Source organism: Corvus moneduloides, chromosome 7, assembly GCF_009650955.1.
Source record: "Corvus moneduloides isolate bCorMon1 chromosome 7, bCorMon1.pri, whole genome shotgun sequence".
In the NCBI taxonomy this organism is placed as follows: Eukaryota; Metazoa; Chordata; class Aves; order Passeriformes; family Corvidae; genus Corvus; species Corvus moneduloides.
The window spans coordinates 21,862,055-21,881,239 of record NC_045482.1 but is presented as its reverse complement, the minus strand read 5'-3'; the positions used below and the strand labels follow the sequence as shown (position 1 = coordinate 21,881,239).

The 19,185-nt window shown below is 39.3% G+C and overlaps 1 long non-coding RNA gene across 1 annotated transcript; it reads right to left on the bottom strand.

The window, feature by feature from the left end:
• Positions 1–1,380: 1,380 nt before the first annotated feature.
• LOC116446874 lies at positions 1,381–18,822 on the bottom strand. Its single transcript, XR_004241416.1, has 5 exons — positions 18,307–18,822; positions 16,637–16,769; positions 6,454–6,576; positions 4,654–4,844; positions 1,381–1,604 (listed from the first exon to the last, which is right to left on the bottom strand). It is a non-coding gene; the product is annotated as an uncharacterized LOC116446874 (long non-coding RNA).
• Between the last annotated feature and the right edge of the window lie 363 nt (positions 18,823–19,185).

The following is a 19,185-nucleotide window of genomic DNA, read 5'->3' as shown; positions in this document are numbered from 1 at the left end:
CAAGTCACAACAACAAAGGCGTTCCTACCCAGTGTGAGCACTTTGTCAAGGTACGGAAACAATTTACAGTGTTTTCAGAACCGTAGTTCAGGTCAGTTCATTTTTATACTCTCCCATATGGTTCTGCTCCTTCTATTTCCAGAGTGAACCCTATTTACCTGGACGGGTGCTGCAGAAAATATATTGTTTGCAGAGAAAGTGAGAGTCATCAATAATGAAAACTTCTCAAGATAGGTATATTGAGTATGTGTATTGGCTTGATCTGACAAGGGAAGAAAATGGCAAACAACTTGTTTTCTACTTGAGAGGCATCTGAGAGGAGAGCAGCGGTCAGGTTCTGTATTGTGCCTTCTGGAGACTCAGCAATAAAAGTACTGTTTGGGTGGAGAGAGCAAATAGAAGTGGCTTCCAGCCACATTTTTGTCTTTATGAATCTGAGCCTGGCAAAAGACTAAACAGCATTTGCACCAAGTTTTCACTTTTCCCAGGCCTGTAAAGAGAAGAATTCCATTCAACCCTTCCATGCATAACTGCCAGGATGGACTGTACCAAGTGGTCATAGCTCTGCTGCCCCGTAACATGAAAGCAGAAAGGACACATGCAAAATGTCTATGCCACACCACTCCTCATGGGTCTGGGCTTTCCTCACCACAAATGAGGTGGTGAGACATGCTTCACCGTGGTTTTCACCCCACTGATTCACAGCAAAGCAATGCTCCTCTTGTTCCTAAGCACAGACCTCCTGCCCAAAATACTATAGCTCTTACAGTCAGCCTTGGGAAAATAATTCTTTGCATAGTAAAGCTCAGGAAGCCTAAACACAGTACAATGATTGCTCCAGGTCTATGCTAGATTAATACAGAGCATCCAAAATGCTTAGGAAATGGGATGGTTTCTTCCCTAACAAATTATGCAGTATATTGTCCATACTGAAGTGACACATTAGGTTGGAGTTTCAAGCTTTTGGAAGGCAGCCATGGAAGACAGAAACCATATGATGCCAGAGTGGATTTATACTCGTTAACTTACATGAGACTGGCACAAGCCTCTAAATATTAGCCTATGATTTTTGCAAAAAAAAAGCACGACTTCGGGGTATTAGGAGAGCTTTCATTACTAGCAGCTGCAATGGATTAATCTTAGACAGAGAACTATGGTATTTAGTTAAAGATGGAAAGGAATAATAGTTTAGCACCTCTTTCAGAAAGGTGAAGTTAAATGCAAAAGCAGAATGTCTTCTCCATGAAGCAGCACTGAAAAATACTTTTACATTCATGTGACATTGAGAAACAAATGACAAAGAATTTTCCATTAATAATTTAATTTGGGGGCCAAAGGGCCATCAATAACATCATAAGCATATAAGATGGAGACAAGTTTATCCCTGAGATAAGCAATCACAGTAGAGTTTCTTACAGCATGTTTGAATTTGACTCTATGGAATGCAAAATTTAAAAAATCATAAATAACAGATAGGGACAGCTGCCAACCCACCTCAGACCATCATGACTTTATGCTGAACACTTGAAGTGCAGAAAAATGAAGCTGTGGAACTGGAAAGTAGCATATTACCAGGAGGTTCTGAGCATCTCCATTTCCCATGCCTATAAAAGATGACACAGAAACAACAGTCGGTCATCATCTGGCAGGATCATTATAGCATTAAAATTCAGCCCCAATGTCTAAAACAATACATTCAAAGATATGATTTCTGAGGAAAATTTAGGCATCCAAGTTGAAGATTCGGGTTGCTTTCATGGTGCATTCTTACTACTGGAAACAAGGATTTTTAGCAGAAAGTATGTGGAGTTGAGGTGATGTTCAAATCTGCTAGGGAGTGATGAAGAGAGGCTAATAATCCAAAATCGTTTTTCCTATAGGACTAACATGTGCACACAGAGCCTCCAGTTAAGCATTAAGATGTAACCCTCATTCACATTCAGCAAAACCCTCTGACTCATAGGGGCTTTGTTCCTCGAGGGCTGGACAACTGGATTACCCTTTATTTTTAAAGATGGATGGTGGTGATACTGCTGCTCATCTTTTATAGCAGTGGTTAAAGCACTCACCCAGAAACTGGTGAGCTGACTACGGTTCAGCAACCTCCTCAGTGTGAGGGGGCTCAAATCTACAGCTCCAGCCTAGGCTCTGACAACCAAGTTAAGCCACAATTGCTGGAGATTTGGGGAAGGAGGGCAGAGAAGGGAAAAGAGGGGGGCAGTCTGCTTCCTGCTGAAGCTGCATGGCTGTTCAGCAAAGAATGCAAGATTTATAGGGTCAGAAAGAAAGAGAGAATTGGAAAAAAAGGAGCTTAACTCTACACTAAACATGAAGGCTTCCTCTGGGGTAAAAGAGTCATCCTCTTCAACATATTTAATGTTGCTAATTAATTTAGTTTTAAACAAGATTTTACAGTGATGTTTCCAAATTTGTGAGATGGAAACCCTTTTACATATTTATAAAATTTAATGAAAATTTCCATTTGCAGTAAATGCTTGATGAAAGGCAGTGGTGGGATGCAGAGCCACATGCCACTCTGAGTGTCACACCACCCAGCACAGTCATCCCAAGAGCTGCCCCACATGCCTGGGAAGGGAGTGCGTGAGACACGTGGGGATGTGGCTTTGGGCTGCAGTCCCCCACAGGCTCTTTGCTATCTTCTTGCTGTCTGAAGGACACCTGGGATACAGGATGCCCTAAGACTGGGGGCCATGCAGCTATACCAGTACCAAGTGCTGGCTCTGCTTACTGAGATTCATCCCTAAAGCGGGTGTAGAAGTAGCTGGTGCAATAGAAATCCAGCAGTGTAGCATGGACAAAGGGAATGCAATCGTAAGAGGAGCAACTAAAATCAGCTGCTTGCTGAAGGTGGTCTTTGCTGGGAAGAGGAACTGGACTCCTTGGTGCAAGTCTCCTTGCACACTGCTGCCTGCAAGCTCGATGGCAGATGGCAACAGGACAGAACAAGTGTAAATGAAAGGAAATCCAGAACCAAACAAATTAAAAGATTGTTTCTTAAAGCAGAATAAAGCCTAGTGAGATTGGTGTCTTGTATACTTTTCAGTGCATTAAATACTGTCCTGTTTTGCTTTCAAATTTATTCACCAGCCAGGTTACAACTGTCACTGCCCTTAAAAGAGCTTCCTAATTCCTCACTATTATTCAGTCAGGCACTTTAGTTAGTCACTATTTGGGGAAAAACATTTAGTGACGTCACGGGTTTACTGATTTCCTTTTTAAATTCTGTCTCTATTTTATTTAATCCCCAAGAGTTTGAAGATCAGGAGCTATGCAAAGAATTGTCTCTTTGTGAAAAGCTTGCTTTGGTTGGCTGTCAGTGAATTTGTGGCCACAGCAAAGGCTCTGATACACCAGGGAGAAAATCATGCTTTTACCTAATCTAACCAAACCAACCTTGGTCAGATTGATTCAGTTTCCAGCCTTGGCTCTGACCTCACCCTTACCCTCAATCCTGCCTCACTTTCACACTGAGTATTTTATACAGCTTCTATTTTCTCCCTGCATAGTTTCTACCAGCCCCCCGCTGCCTCCCCCAACTTCTATGTTCTACTCATCAACCATTGCTTTAGAATCTTCAGGCTGGATGGGCAGGCATGCGGTGCTGGCAGGTGGTGTAGCTGTTAGGCAGCCTTGTGTATCACAAGAGATCTAATGCTATCAAATTTCTTTTCCCCCAAAGACTAAAGAGAGCAAGCCTTTGTAAGCATGCAGGAGGGGGATGAAAACACTTTGTCTCCTGAGCAGCCAGCCTTTGTCATTTTACAAATGAAATCACTTTGGAAATTTAGAGAATTAATATCATAATGAAGACGGGAGTACCCATTAGGGTGGTCTAATGTTGCTCTGGAGATATATGATGGATGTCCAGTTGCTGTAAGCCCTTATTTGCAGAGAGTCACCTCTGTAGTTGCCATTATTAGGAAGATGTCTGAAGCAGAGGATCAGACACAACCATTGCAAGATGAGATAGTGTTTGACTGGTTTCCAGGGAACCGAAGGATACAGCCTTAGTTGTACCTGTCACTATGGCTCCCAGCTTTTTTCCCCCTTAATGTCTTTTTTAGCTGTAGGAAGTTTCTCTTTAAAGATTCACTGCTTCTCTAATAGCACGAAAAAGCAGGAATAGGAACATAAAAAAATGTTACCTGGATTGCAAAGAAGCTTCTGCTTATTGCAAAACAATTGGTATAGTTCATCATCAAAAGATTGCAATATGCTGCACTAGTCAGCTTTTGCAAATAAAGATAACCACGAGATCTAACCTGTGGTGTATTACTTGTAGTAACTGGAAATATTCACCTGCTGTGTCCGCTTCTGGAGATACCTAACGCACTGACAGAGCAGTGACGCCGTGATTGCCATTCCTGGAAATACAGCCTCAAGAAAGTAGTACTTCCAGGAATTATCTTAATGGGCAATTGAATCATCACTTCTAGCACTCCAGCATCTTTCCCAGAAGGACAGTTTTCCACAGGCAATGATGCCAGTTAGAAACAAATGTGAATATCCAAACTTCAATTCTTTTCCCTTTCTGACTGGTTTGCAGAGAACAGAAGCATAAGGCAGATGTTAAAATTAGGGAGAAAGGCACCTAGGACATGAGGCTGGAAGGTGTCCAGTATAGTGATTTACCTGCACTTCATTCTATAGTAGCTCTTCTATCCAGGTCGTTTATTTTCTTCCCATTATCTGTGTTCCTTTAATAATTCTCCACTGGTCACTAACATAGCTGCTTTGTTGTGTTATTTCCAGGGGAGCTCAGGTGCTGGTGTAAGTTGTCATAGCTGCAATGTCCTCCATGAGGATTTACACCAGTGCAGTGCCTAAGAAAATCAGGTTAAATTCAGCAATATCTAGACTTTTTTTCCAGCTAAGGAGATATGCAAGGCAGCTTGTTGATACTAACCTTTTCAAATAAATGTGACATGAGTCCACACTTTGCTCTATATATAATCAGTACTGATCTGGGGGAATAATCAGTGGTAAATAAAAATGAGTACTGTTGAAATACCCTTTGTGTGTGTTCTCATGAATTACTCATGAAACAGGGGTTTCAAATTTCTGCCTCTGATACCCAGTATCGGATATGTACTGCCTTTATTTTTCGTATTTTTTATAATATGTGGAGATGGCAGGTGTCTGGATTTTGTTTTTATGTGTTGGGTTGTTTTGTTTTGGGGTTTAGGTTTTTTTTTGCAAAATTCTATTTGTTTCCCCTAAATCTTGAGTTTAGTGGGCAGATTCACCTTGGTGGGAGCAAATGCAACTCTATCGACAGCACTGGAATTCTCTCTGCATATGTCAGCGATGAATTTGTCCCCATATTTATTGGAAATACCTGAACTGCTGTGATATGATGTGGTAAATCATGCTGAGAGCAAATCAAACAGACAGGCTGTGGCTGCATCACTATTTCATACAACTCGGGTCATAATGGACAGGACAATGCTGTAGTGTGAAATTCAGTGCTAAGGAAAATACATTCTTTCTAACCTTTTATGAAAATACTTCTTGTCCTTCAAAGGACACTTTAGGCAACGCGACCACTGCTGGAACTGGTGCAGAGCATTTAGAAGGCAACTAGAAAAACACCATTGCCCAAGTTGTCTGTAGATATTCCCCCACTTTTGCTGTTCCAAAATTCCCATCAACTGTTGCATACAGCATCCAGAAATAAAGCTATTCACTCTTACTACAGCAAATAAAAGCAATGCAACACGCCAGTCTTCAAGCCCAGCAAACTATAAATGTAATATCAGACGGAGAAGAGCTAATGAAAACAATCATATTAAACATAGCTCTTCAGTGCTTGGTGCTCAATAAGTGAGCAGCAGGCTTTCTCTGTCTAGCTTACAGAAAACAGGAGGTAGCAGTTTGCAAGGAGCAGCGTTTTAATGTGATTGGACTATAACAGACAATCTATTTACAGCATGCTCTGGGGAGCTTATAAACAAATGTTGAGTAATTTCAGCCAGCAGTAATTACCCTTGCAGCTGACAAGGATAGCATGATACTTTCTCCTTCACCTTCAGCCCAGTCCAGAAGGCACTGTACACAATGGCACTTCTAATTATTTCTGCATTTCTATGGCTAAAGACCAAAGTGTGTTATTAGAGAACATTTTAGAAGCTTTTTAAAAGCTTGTTTATTGGGACAATTAAAAGTCATCACTATGACAGCAAATAAAAGGTTCCATTCCCAGGCAAGCAGTTGCAGCTGGGGGTCTGCCTGCTTACCTTGTAAGCCTTGTCTACACGAGGCAAAATTTACAGCCACCCCTCACTGCTGCTAATACAGGTTCAATGGCATCAATGTTACCAAAGTGGGCAAACCTTTGAGGATACAGAGAATGGGGCTTTGTAAATATCATATTATCTAACCCTGCTTAGAGAACACTGAATAAACCTAGTACTTAAAATATTGTCCACTCACCTGTGCTCGAACTCCCAACACAGTCAAACATACTGAGGATGAAGCCCTTGTGGCTGTAAGGAGATATTTTTGCAGAGTGCCTGTGGGGCAGACAAAGCTTCAGACAATGTGGCATTTTGTCTTCTGTTGAAAGAAAATTAAAAACAAGTTCTAAAACATCCATTAGCACTTAATTACTGGTGAAATACAATGGCATGGATTTTTTTTCCCAGGCTCCGGACACACAAATAGGTGAATTTTGGGCTGGAATCAGCTGCCACAGTGAGTCAGTAGGAACTCAGGGGCAGAAGCAAAGGGAGACCTGGGCTCTGCTGGGAGAAGGTCAGGGGACTGGGGTGCTCCCCTCTGCATTCCTCCCACTGCTGGTGATAAACCCTTTTCCCTATCCTTGGCTATGTGAAGGCAAATCTAGATCTTTTCATTTCCCCAAATCGTCAGTAACCTATGTGATACTTCAAAAGCCAACTCCCCACTGTTACAGAATACCCCGGAGCATTCAGGCTACATTCACCAGTATTTCAAATGCCCACTCTCCATGTCACAGCCCTCTGGCTCCTGAGGCACCTGTGGGCACAGCCTGCTCAGAGCTGTGCCCAAGCCCACTCCTCCAGAGCTGGCAGAAAGCACTGGTGAACTGTGACTGTGATACAAGGGTGTGGAGCCTGTCCTATCCTAAAATGTAGGTGCTTTTTGATCAGTAACTAACTGAGAGATACAGCTATGCCACCAAAGGAAGGAAGGTCTCCAGCCCCAGGGAGACCTCAGCAGGCTACACTGTCCTGAGCAGCCTCTTATTTGGCCCAAACCGCTGTTTTTACCCCCCAGTTATGTCATGGGTACTACACAATTTTCTGTTCACCCTGTGTGTTTTACTATGAAAAACACTACAGCTATTTCCAACAAGTATTTTTTAAAATGTACAAACTCATGGCAAGTCATCATCAGAGTGATTGCTGTAGGCAGTGATAATTAACGAAATTATTGAGTCACAAGACTGTTCACCACAAGAACTTCTATTTAACATTGTAATACAGTCATATAAGAGCCAAACTATCCAAAAGTAATTGGGAGAGGCAGTGAATTGTGATGTGTGCTGGTTTGCAAACACCACTGCACAGTCTGGTGTTCGCTGAGCTCCCATCCGCCTCAATAAATTCAGTTCAGGTTCCTGCTATAGGAATTGACAGCAGATATCTAATCCCCAAAAGTGGATTATTTACATTTTTTTATATGTTACATTGCATTACATCCTGTCATGTTGCATCTCATCACAAGCAGATATAATATCGCATAACATGATGTGACATGATGACAGACATCAGAAATGTTTTTTGTTGTTTTGGGTTTTTTGAAGATTTTATACCTAGTATCCAAAATATTTCTGAGTGATTTCTAGGAAGATGGAGTGGATAAGGTGAGTGCCTAGCTTACATGTTCGTCTGGCAGCTGCTGCACTGTCTCTCCCAAGCATTGTTTAAAACCAGCCACCTTGTTTTGCAGCTTCATGAAACCTCAGCAATGCAATTTTGCACGTATTTTGCAAATATTTTTAAAAGATTAGGAGGGAAATCAGCAGAACACATGTTCAATAACAGCACAAACCGACAACAGCTGCTGCAAATTACCTTGTCTGAAAGGAACCCCCAGCAATGCATTGCAAACTTTAACAATGTACTCAAGCTGTTGATTGCTTGCGCTGCCGCTCGCCACTCATTTCTGAGACACAGTTGGTGGAGGAACATTAATTTGTCCTTGTTCTTGAGACTGGCAGGTGTCACTTTGCCCAGTGTGGGACGTGAGTGACAGATATTTTGCAGCTGATGAAATGAGAATGCAGAAATTCAAGAGGGCCTCTGGGATTTCACTGGTCATTTGTGGCCAGCACAAGGGCAGGGCCCGCTGCCTCGCTGGCGCAGCACTGGCTGAAGCTGCTGTTGCTGCAGGCTGCCGCAGATCCACACCATTTTAAATAATATTGGTATTATGAAGCTCTTCCCACCCACACACGCACACACTTGAGGGTATTGTGTGTGCTTCGCTTCTTTCTAGGCTGATACTGGCTGGGAGATTGTTCTAATTGTTTTCTGGTTTGGTTTGGGGGTTTTTTTCTTCTGTTCTATGCTCAAGCCTTTTTCAAAAGGATTTTACCTGCATCTGCTATCTTTAATTCTCTGGATAACATAAATAGAATTTATTAAAAGTAATACATAAGCTAACCTCGAGGAAACTGATTAAAAACAAGAGCAGTATTAAAAATACAATTAATAAAATCCTCTCATGATACAGAGTTGGGAAGAGAGTAGGTAGAATTATATCATTTGAAATGTTTCTTTCATCTAATTTAAAAAACAGAAAAATGTACAAATTCCATGCACAAATGCACAAGGCTTCTTGAAAATAAAAAAGATACTAGGAAATTAACAACATTGCAGTGTTAAAGAATTAAGAATGAGATTTGTTGAATTTTAACACTATCCTGTAGTTCACCTTTATCTTTCCTTTAAGTCTTAGAGCATTTTCTTTGCGAGCAATATAGTGGCCGGGATTACTAACACTGTCCTCCTGCTCCTTCCCCCTGCCTCCCTCCCCACCAAAAAAAAAAAAAAAAAAAGATTTAATTATAAGTAGAAGGGAAAGAAATTTTCCACTGTTGAAGCCTCTAGATATTTTCAACCCCAGTTTAAATAATGATGGTGTTTTTTCCCATTCAGCAATTTTATGTTAAAAAAAAGGACGGGATTAAAATATTCTGCAGTTTCTAAAATACTTTTTATATGAACTAGAGTGCATACCAAAAACAAAACAATTCTTTTAATTATATTATCTTTTTATTTAAACTACATATTTTTTTAGAGGGAGTGATTTTCAAGAAAACCCAAAAATTTCAGGACAGGGAGGGACTCATTTTTTTAACTGTGTTAAATGTAGTGTATATAGAACAGTGTAATCCATAGAACCACTAACAACATTTTCAATTGTGATAAAACCATATTAACATAATTTGCTTCTTTGATGATTAACTGTCTTTGAATATTAAGAGATTTTTACAACATCTTATTGACACTGAGGAGACTGCAAAAGCCTGGGCTTTTTCTCTATTTTATAAGTGAGGCTTCGTTTGATATGCGTTCTGATTTTAAAAGAACCATAATATTTTAATCGATCACTCTGTAAAGATCATGATTATTATAAATGAGATACAGTCATGCACATCAAGCCTGACTGGTAGATAGGAGGTCATGAGTCAGGAATTATATTAAGAGGGGAAGTAAAAACTAGAAAATTTTCCAGCATGATTGTTTAAAGGAACAATTATGTACATTGGTACATGAATTCAAGACTTCAGTTACATGCTGAGTTATTAGCCTTAATTTTCTATTAATTTCCTTGAAACTAACCTTGAAAAAATATCATTTGCAAAAAAAATGAAATTAAACCCATACATTTATTATGACAAACATGTAATTTCATACTGAACTCTTCACATTCATGAAACAGATGACATTAAAAATCATGGCAGAGAAATATATCTGATGAGAACATTGATACAAACCTAGGCTGTGGAAATACTGGTTAATGTCATTTGCCAAATGTTATTTTATTGTAGATAATTACTTACGTTAAATAATTTGAAACACACATGAAGATAACATCTGATATGATACAATATAGCTCTTTAAATATAATTTCATTATCAGAATTGGAAAAATTCTTTTGAATAGATTTCTTTTTTCTACCAAACCTCTAGTCTCCCAAAACCAATACTGTTTTGTTTATTCACATGTGCAAACACACACAGACCCACAAACAAATATATCTGCACATTTTTCACTTGGTATTTCCATCCCCTACTTGCAAGTGCAAAGACATACTGTTATCCTTTGGAAAACAATTTTTTTTTCTAGGTGACATGCTTCTTTAATTAAACTTTATTATTTATAATGATCAAATATAATTAGCAGTAACAAGTATTTAATGAAAACAAACTGCTTTCCTTTCAAATCTTTCCAACGCATAAGGTACTTTAAGGCCATAGCTTCCCTCAGAATATCATTGCATCACAACAACTAAAAACAAGTAAATGATTAAAAGATTGTCAGGTGCTGCATCATTTCAGATAGATGAAAAGAGGGAAGGTAAACACTGGAGATCCCAATTCTTGTCAGGTACAAATCCTATCATTTAAGGTGTTGTTTCCAATGAAACAGTACTGTTAGTGGTTCAATGTGCTTTAGAGCTGTCTTTTAACTACCCCGTTTGATATTATTACGCACTGAGACATTACCCGAGTATCTTTGATTATTGCTGAGTGAGATGAGAGGAAAGTGCTCTTTCACTGGACTCATTGACAGCGAGGTGCTATAACAACTCTCCTGTAATTAATTGTGAGTAAAAGGGGGTTTGGTTTCTGCAGCCTCGTAAAACTTTTCCCACATGGCTGAACCCACGGTCAGGAGACGTTAGGCAACATTAACTGCCTGCACATTTCTGCGAGGCTCTGGAGGAAGCAGCTTGGCACTGGGGCTCCAATTCTGAAAACCCTGGGACACAAGACATCAGCGTCTACCTTTCATCTTAGCTGAGATTTGGAGAGGGTTCAGACCGCAGAGGCTCCTTAATTCTCACTAATTCATTTGCTTTCCTGATTCACTTGGCTTGGGATAACCTGCGAATGATAATGAACCTGTAAGGGGAGCGCTTAGTCCCTTGCCTTTGAATGTGCTCGGCATGGATTGAGGGCTTTCTGTGAATCTTGCAAGAGGAAAAGAATCTTATTAGCACTGATTGCCAGTCATGAGGTTGCCTCTAAAAATTGCTCTTGTATTTTTAACTCTTGCTTGCTTATAACAACCCCAGCTAAGGAGAGAGATGTGTTGTTTACACATTGAACACAGCATTGTTCTCAACATTTACTCATTTCTCTTTGCAATTTGATCTAATCATAACACATTTGCTTTATGTATGTCATTACTATATCACTATGAACACTTCATCATTTTTCCCATGATTATTCTACAAGTTCATAACTAGCCAAGTTCTCATCTCTTCACCCCCAGCTAAACATCCTCTTTGCATAAATGCATGCTCTCTAGAATAAAGGGTCTAATTTTCTTTTTTTCCTTTTCCTATTAACCATTTCAGCAGAGCACAGTTGTACTGCTTTTCATGTTATTAGGGGATTTCTTGTTGTTGTTGTCTCATGTTGGTTCTTTTTTTTTTTTTTTTTTTGTAATAAACATATTGTGGATCTAGATACAAAAAAGAAAAAAATAGAAATCAAGCTCTGGTGATAATATCTGAAAATAAAACTGGAGAAAATGGCTTAATTTTGCTTCTCTTTGACAAATAAACATTCATACTAAGACTTTTTTTTATTTTTCCATTCATTTATGTGAATTTAGGTAACTGTACAGAAGAAATGAATGAAACCCAGAAATCTGTGCCAGAGTGATTCAGTTTAGACAATCAAATTCCTTCTCAGGCCACCAATTGCTGATGGCTGAGGATTCAGAGTCTGGTTTCTCATGGGTCCTTGTCATTACTAGAACCAAATTCTAACTCCTGGTCCAGTCCTGGGAGATCTCAGTATCAAGCAGCATGTTCTGCTCTGTTCACGTCCTTAAAGGTATAGGTTGCTTTACTACCCAAATCTACCTAGGAAGATTTACAGATGGGCAACCCATCCTTTCTGCAAAAATGGGGCGGGGGTGGGGGGGGGCGGGTTTTGTTGTTTATAGCTGTTTAATATGACCTATGTGCAGTTCTGGAAAACCAGTGCATCAGCTTTGGCATCTAGTAACAAGACTGGCATCAGCCAAGAGAGCCTTATACACCTTCCACATCTGGGACACCTACCCACTAGCCAGAAATGAATGATGCACGGCTGAGACAAAGATAAAATCCTTTTGTGAGTATTTATTCACCTTGTGTCTAGGTGGGGGCAGTGTAGTGTTTGACTAAATAAAGACAATTACTTCCAGTTTCAGCTAATGAAATAATTTCCTAGATCACTCTTGAAATATGATTTTTATGCTTTTTCCCTCTGATTTGCTGTTGCCTCAAAAAAATCTCAAAGTGACAAAATATTACACCCACTGTTTCTCAACAGAATTTGCCAAAAAGGATAATTATGTGAGACTGCTAGAATTCAAATTTGAACTGAAACTTTTTGTGTGGAAATACAGATTTCTATTATGGTGATAGGCTCTTCTTCAAAGAGCATGAATAAGAGCTGATCAGCCAGTGGAATTTATGTTGCATGGGAATTCTACAAGTTTGACATTTGCTTGTTGAATCATAAAACATTTCTGCAGGACAGTTACCAAAAAAATCCCAACTTTCTTTGGAAATGTCACACAAAAATATCTACATTTTGCATCAAAATGTCAAAACAAAACAATGATTTAAGCTGCTATGTTTCAAAATGTCAATTTGGTGCTTTTAATCAGTATTTCAGCTGTCTATGATGTGTAAATTTTACTTAGAATTTATTTTGGAAAATTTCATTGAATTTTACTTTTTTATAGTAAATCACAATTTTTGCTGGAATATTAAAATATTTTTTTGTTAAAAGTGCCTCACAGGTAAGTTTTTTTGGTGCATATATATATATTTATGTATATATATATATAATAAAGTGTATTTCACTCAAATTATTAAAAAAACCCAAATCCTACAAATTCACTCAAAGAGTGGCCAACACCATGGAAAAAAACCCCCAACTCAACCCTGTACTCTCACCAGAATACTCCACTCCCTATTTTTTTAGTAGTTAAACCTAGGTAAATAAAGACATTCCTGTCTGAACATGTCCCAAAACTCTCATATTCATCTTAAGAAGAGGAGGTCCTTAAGAAGAGTCCTACCATGAGCTGGGAGACCCAACAAGGATTATAGAAGTCCTGCTCCTGGTCCTGCACAGGACAACCATAAGAGTCCCACCACATGCCTGAGGGTGTTGTTAAAGCCTGGCTGCACCTCTCATATAACACCTCTGTGGACTGTGGGAAACACAAGAGCATTCCTGTCTCTCTCCAGTATGTTACCGTCCAGCATTTTATCTGTTTATTTATTTGCCTGGGTTTTCTTCCCCCACTGGAGCTCTCTGCTAATTAAATCTTCTCTGCTAGGACAATCTTCATTTATAGCCCCCCAGGTTAATTTTGAGCCCATGCAAAGCCCTGGAAATTTTGGAACAGAATTTGGCTGGGTCCTTCTCCTCTATTAATCAGCAATTCCCACCATGTTTTCCTCACCACTAACTTTCACTCATAGCACTTTCAAAAATTTTGCACAATGTTGAGCAGTTTTACAGCAATAAAGCACAGCTCTTAACTAATCTATTATCCCTCTATGTCTGAAAATGTGAGTGAAATTGGAAAGTGGAACTCACAGACATTTTTCAGCTCAACTTGCAAATGTGCTGGAGAAGAAATTATTTTCTCCTCTTACACTCGAGTCAAAAAGCATCATTTGACAAGTTACACTCATTTACATACATTTTCTATTAAACTTTTCTATCATGAAATATTGCCTTTATGATCCAGACACATAATTTATTATGCAATGCACCACCACCATCATCACAGTGAATTGCATTTTACGTGTTTATACTAACAGGGAAGGTGATCGGCTTCAGCCTTCTTTTCATTATATGCATCATTCATCCTCCACCACCAAGATCTCTGGATTCTGCAGCATATCCATCATTATCTAACTGCCAACTGTTTTCAGAGGTTCCATTGCTTTAAGCTCATTATTTCTTTAGATTGGTGAATCTACAGAGAATCTTTCCAAAACATACAGCAGTCAGCATGGCACAAGTATACAGATGAATGGTGGGGGTTTGTCCTTCACAGACTCTTTGTACCTCTTTTTTGCTCCAGAACTGCAGCATGTAATGAGCAGAAAATGTATACTTATATATCTAAAAATCATAAAAATTTAAATGTCCTTAAAAATAATAACCAAATAGTGGGATCCTTGTGTGGAAAGGCTGCTGTGAAAAAATCTAGTATACAGATTGCTCAGTAGCTTGGGGTTACCATCTCCTTATAATGCAGACTAAAGCACATAGACAAAGAGCTCTGCTAAGATAAGGAATTTCTTTCCTGTCCCCATTTACCTTGCTGCATTTAATTTAATCAATAGCTGAATGGGGAAGAGGAGGAGAATTTGATGGTTCAAGAGACTGATAATAGGATATCGAACCTTTCATCTCTGTATCATTGATTCAACATAGGAATTGACACACTGGATCAGAGCAGTGGTCCATCTCCTCAGATATGCTCTCTGACAGTGGCCTGTACTAGATGTGTTTCAGGGAGGGGAGTCAGAAGCTCTGCAGTAAGCATTTATGAAATAACCTGCCCATAGGAAAGGTTTCTTCTTAACTCTCTTGACAATTTGGCTAATGTTCACCCTTGGGGTAGTCTGTAACTCAAAAAAACTCTTATATCCTGTGGACTGCAGCATAGGTGATATGTTTATTTAAATAAATATCTGACTGAAGTCTGCATTCAGCTGAAGTCTTGGCCACCAAGTTGCACTGAGTTCCAGAGAAAAATTATGTATTGCAATAATTACTCTTGCAGTTCTTAACTTGTTTTCTTCCTAAATAAATAACCTCTTCTATATATAGTGTATCCATTATTATTAGTGGCCTATCTAGGTCATCTTCACCCTCATTTAAAAAAGAATTAAACTTTTTGATTTGTCTGAAATGAAGGGCTTTTCATGCTTTTAATCAATTACATTGCCCATCTCTATACTTCATCTATTTATGATACATTCTCTTCAAGGCAGGATAACCACAACTGAATATAGTATTCCAGGTCAGGGCATACCACTGATTTATTTAATGACATTATAAGATTTTGGGCATTACTTCTCTCCCAATTCTTTTGTGTCCTAACAGTTTGTTTGCTTCTTTGACCCTTACTCTACACAGAGCAGAGACTTTCATTGAACCATCTAGTAGAAGGCACAGGTCTCCCCTTGAGTGACAATAATGATGTATTTGGATGGCTCAAATTATTCCTTCTTATGTTACATTTGTCAGCATTGAACCATTATCCTGTCCATTCAGCTAAATTTGTTAAATTTTACCAGTTTCCTTACTCTTTTTTTGATCTTGAATTTTCTCAAATATTTGAGTTTTCTTACTGTCTTTTTTTTGCTTATAAGTATCACATGCATTTGCACAAAATTTATTTCACAAAAATAAACCAATTTCTGCTATGAAGTCTGAAAATCCACCCACATGTATATATATGCATACATTAACCCTCTATAGGTTCACAATGCTTTTTCTTTTCATTATTCTCCTTAAACAGCTTCTAGTCCCTTCTTGTGTCTTTCTCCCATGGCTATATCCTGGCAGCATTTTGGAGATTTCTTTTCAGAAATTTAGTTAAAAGACTTTTTTTTGTTGTTGTTGACATAACACATTCTGGTAGATTAGGAAAAAATGGGCTTTCTTTATGTGTCTATGTCACTTTCTGTCACACTGTTATGTCACTATTATATAACAGGAAAATCATAGTATTATCATTCCAGTCCTAATTTTAGGTTAGAAAGAGACATACTGAGTTGGCTTTTCTAGAAACATTCCTAAAGCAAACGAAATCAGATTCTGTATTTGCAATTTTATCAACAATGGCTGCGTTTAATGGGACATCATCTCAAACACTTTTTTCTTAAACACTGCTCCAAGTCTCATTATGTTTTATCCACCAGTACAATTATGAAGGCAGTTGTCCATGCTGGCCTGAGTAAAGTAAGTTAATGGTCTTGATTCAGGTCTTAATAAAATGCAACCCAAAACCCAAAGAGATTACCTTGTTGATAGCCTGAGCAAATATATTCTGCACAGGCAGTACATCAAAATGAACAACTCTTTCACTGAACAGGGTTTCTGGTCCTTTGATATTAGAATTAAGGAGTTTTGGCTTCATACTAAACAAAACATTTTGCCATTTTTCAGTGCTTTCCTATGTGAGGAAGCAGAAGTGCTGAGTCCTTCAGGCTTTTAAATATTCTTAACAACAAGCTTAATGGTATGACACTGTGTTAACTAGACTGCAGGTGGACATCTTTTTAATGTCACTCTGTGTCTAACACTATCTAAAATGCTTTGCGTTTGTTTCTTTTGTAAAATAAAACTCTGTAATCCAGGGCTTACTGTGAATGTGCTGTTTTGGCTCTGTGGACCCAAAGGCCTCTTGGAGACAGCAGATTCCGATGTGCACAAGACCCCGCTTTCATTCTCCTCCGCAGATTTCTCCAGACTGATGCATTCAGAGCAAAACCATCAGCTGGAAGAAAAAAAGACAGCTTAGTTACACTCCAGATTTGCATCACTTCAAAGATGTTGAGGATGATGGAAGCATCTGTATCTATACCCTGCACCTAGCAGAGGGGAGATGAAGAGACAAAAACCCTGGGATGCTCCATGAGAGCATGTGCCCCCTCTCCAGGCACCAAGCCTTTGCAGGGCACACAGATACCAGGCTGGGAGCTGTGGGTGCAAGGCATTTCTCCTTTCCATCTGCATACACATCCCTCACATGCACAGTTGGCAGGATGGAAGATTTAGCCCATAGCAAGGGAAATGTACATCATTCTCGACATTACTCATGCCAGAAGTGTTTTCAGGTTAATTTGTAAAAAAATATGACCTGAAAACCTGCAACTGAGTTTCAAACGAGACAGTTATTTTAAGGCTTGGTTTACTAAACCTAATTTATTATGTGAGATAACAGAGTTCTGCAATCTACTGCATGGCTTCATGGCTGAAGTTAGTAATTCATGTGAAGAATGATGCTAAAAAAAAGATGTTATGTGATCAGTCCATAGCAGTCAGTCATGGTGCCTGGACAACAATCATGACTGGTTTTCCTACAGCACAGAATAGCTGAGAGGACTAGCTATCTCAGCTGCAAATATCCGAGTTACAGGAGCACAGCTGGAACATCACGGCTCCCTACCCCTGCACAGCCTTTCCTATAGCTAGAGCAGCATGCCTCTACAGAGGGCTAAAGATGAAGAAGTTTTTTAACTCACTGCTGTCATGCTTACAATAAAGTGTACTCTCATCTTTAGCATTTCTAAGTCTTTTTGGTGTTTCAAGCATAAATGTAGCATTCCTGGATGCCACCCTTGGTAGATAAAAGCAAACAACATTTTCATAAACAAGATAAAGCGCGGCAATTACACAGAATGCACTGACAGTGCCAGATCCAAGGCCAGGTAAATGTGCACCCTTCAACTGCTGGGCATTCCAGAAAATACTTAATTCCAACATAGTAAAGTAGAAGATTGAAAGAAAAAAATTATTTCTTTAAGCAAATAGCAGTAGAGCTTTCTCAAGCATTAGGGCAGAAAATGATACTCTGTGGGAGTCAGAAGGTAATTTTTCTCCTTCAGATAAGATGTTGCACAACTGGCCAAGCACAACTATGAATGATTTACCTACAGTGCATAAGGTATAAAATATTGCTTTTAAGTCACAAGCGCTGGTCAGCTCTTCTGCTACGGCAGCTTCTCTGTCTCCTGCTTCCACATCTTACATTAATGTGGGTAAAAAGGTAGTTAGCTTTTTTGGAAGTACACTGAAACATCAGCATTAAAAACACTTTGAAACACAGTCTGATATTCTAGTCCAACTAAGGGATAGGATACTAGGATGAATGCATGAAGACTTAAGGAAGAACTATGAATACTGTGTTTGCATTTCATCTTCAGTAAACATTATCAGGCACAGCTACAAAGGGAAAGAGTGAGCTACTACAATAGTGATTATTCACAGAAGAAAATAGTTTAAAAATGGAGTTTAAAAAGTAAGCAACTTACTTTTGTACTCAGTCCCTCGAGGGAATGCATTGTATCTGTATATCACAACATGCAACTCCTGCAATTGGTGGCCTACAGTAGGAAAAACAAAATTAGATAAGAAAATATAAAGAGAGAAAGAGAGATTTGGCAGTGTATGGGGTCCAGTAAGTATCTAGTTCTTCTAATACTTTATCAAGGATTTTTATAAGTGCAGAAAGAAGAGTCAGAGGCTAAAAATATTTCAGGAACCTTTCTCAAAGCTGAACATTGGCAATGGCTGCATTGTGGCATCATCTAAAAAACATGCTGAAAAAGCTGAGAAGGCTTTCCTGCAAAATCTTGTAAATCTCTGCCTAAAGATATCACCTTAGCCAACCTGTGGAGGGTCTCCCAATAGCGTCTTCATTATAAAAGTAGGCAAGTGCACGCCTGTCAAACTCACAGTCAGGGCTGTCTGCAGTACTTGGAGGAAAGAGTCCCTGCAGCACAGGGTGTTTGATGAGAAACTCAGCAGCATCCTGGACCTCGTGGACAGAGCCTGCTGGCACTGCTGCCCCGCTGTACAGCCAGGCAGATGGAGGCACCAAGCTGCGGGTGGCAGCAGGAGCAGGGATGCTACAGGGAAGGTGGCTTCTCAGTAACATTTCTGCTTCAAGAAACTTGTCAGCAGTCAAAGTTTCAGGTTCAGGGAGCTGTAGCCTCCTGAAAACTGCTGCAGGACTGATGTAACTGTTAGTTTATTTGGCGAGCTCTAATAAATGGATGAGGTATTATGAGGCTTGATAAGGAATTCTGGCTTTCTGCGTGCACAGCAGAATGACTGTTTTAGTGGATTTTCACTAATTTCCTGTTGCTTCAGCACAATACAAGGATCCTGGAAAAATCTGTCAGACAATA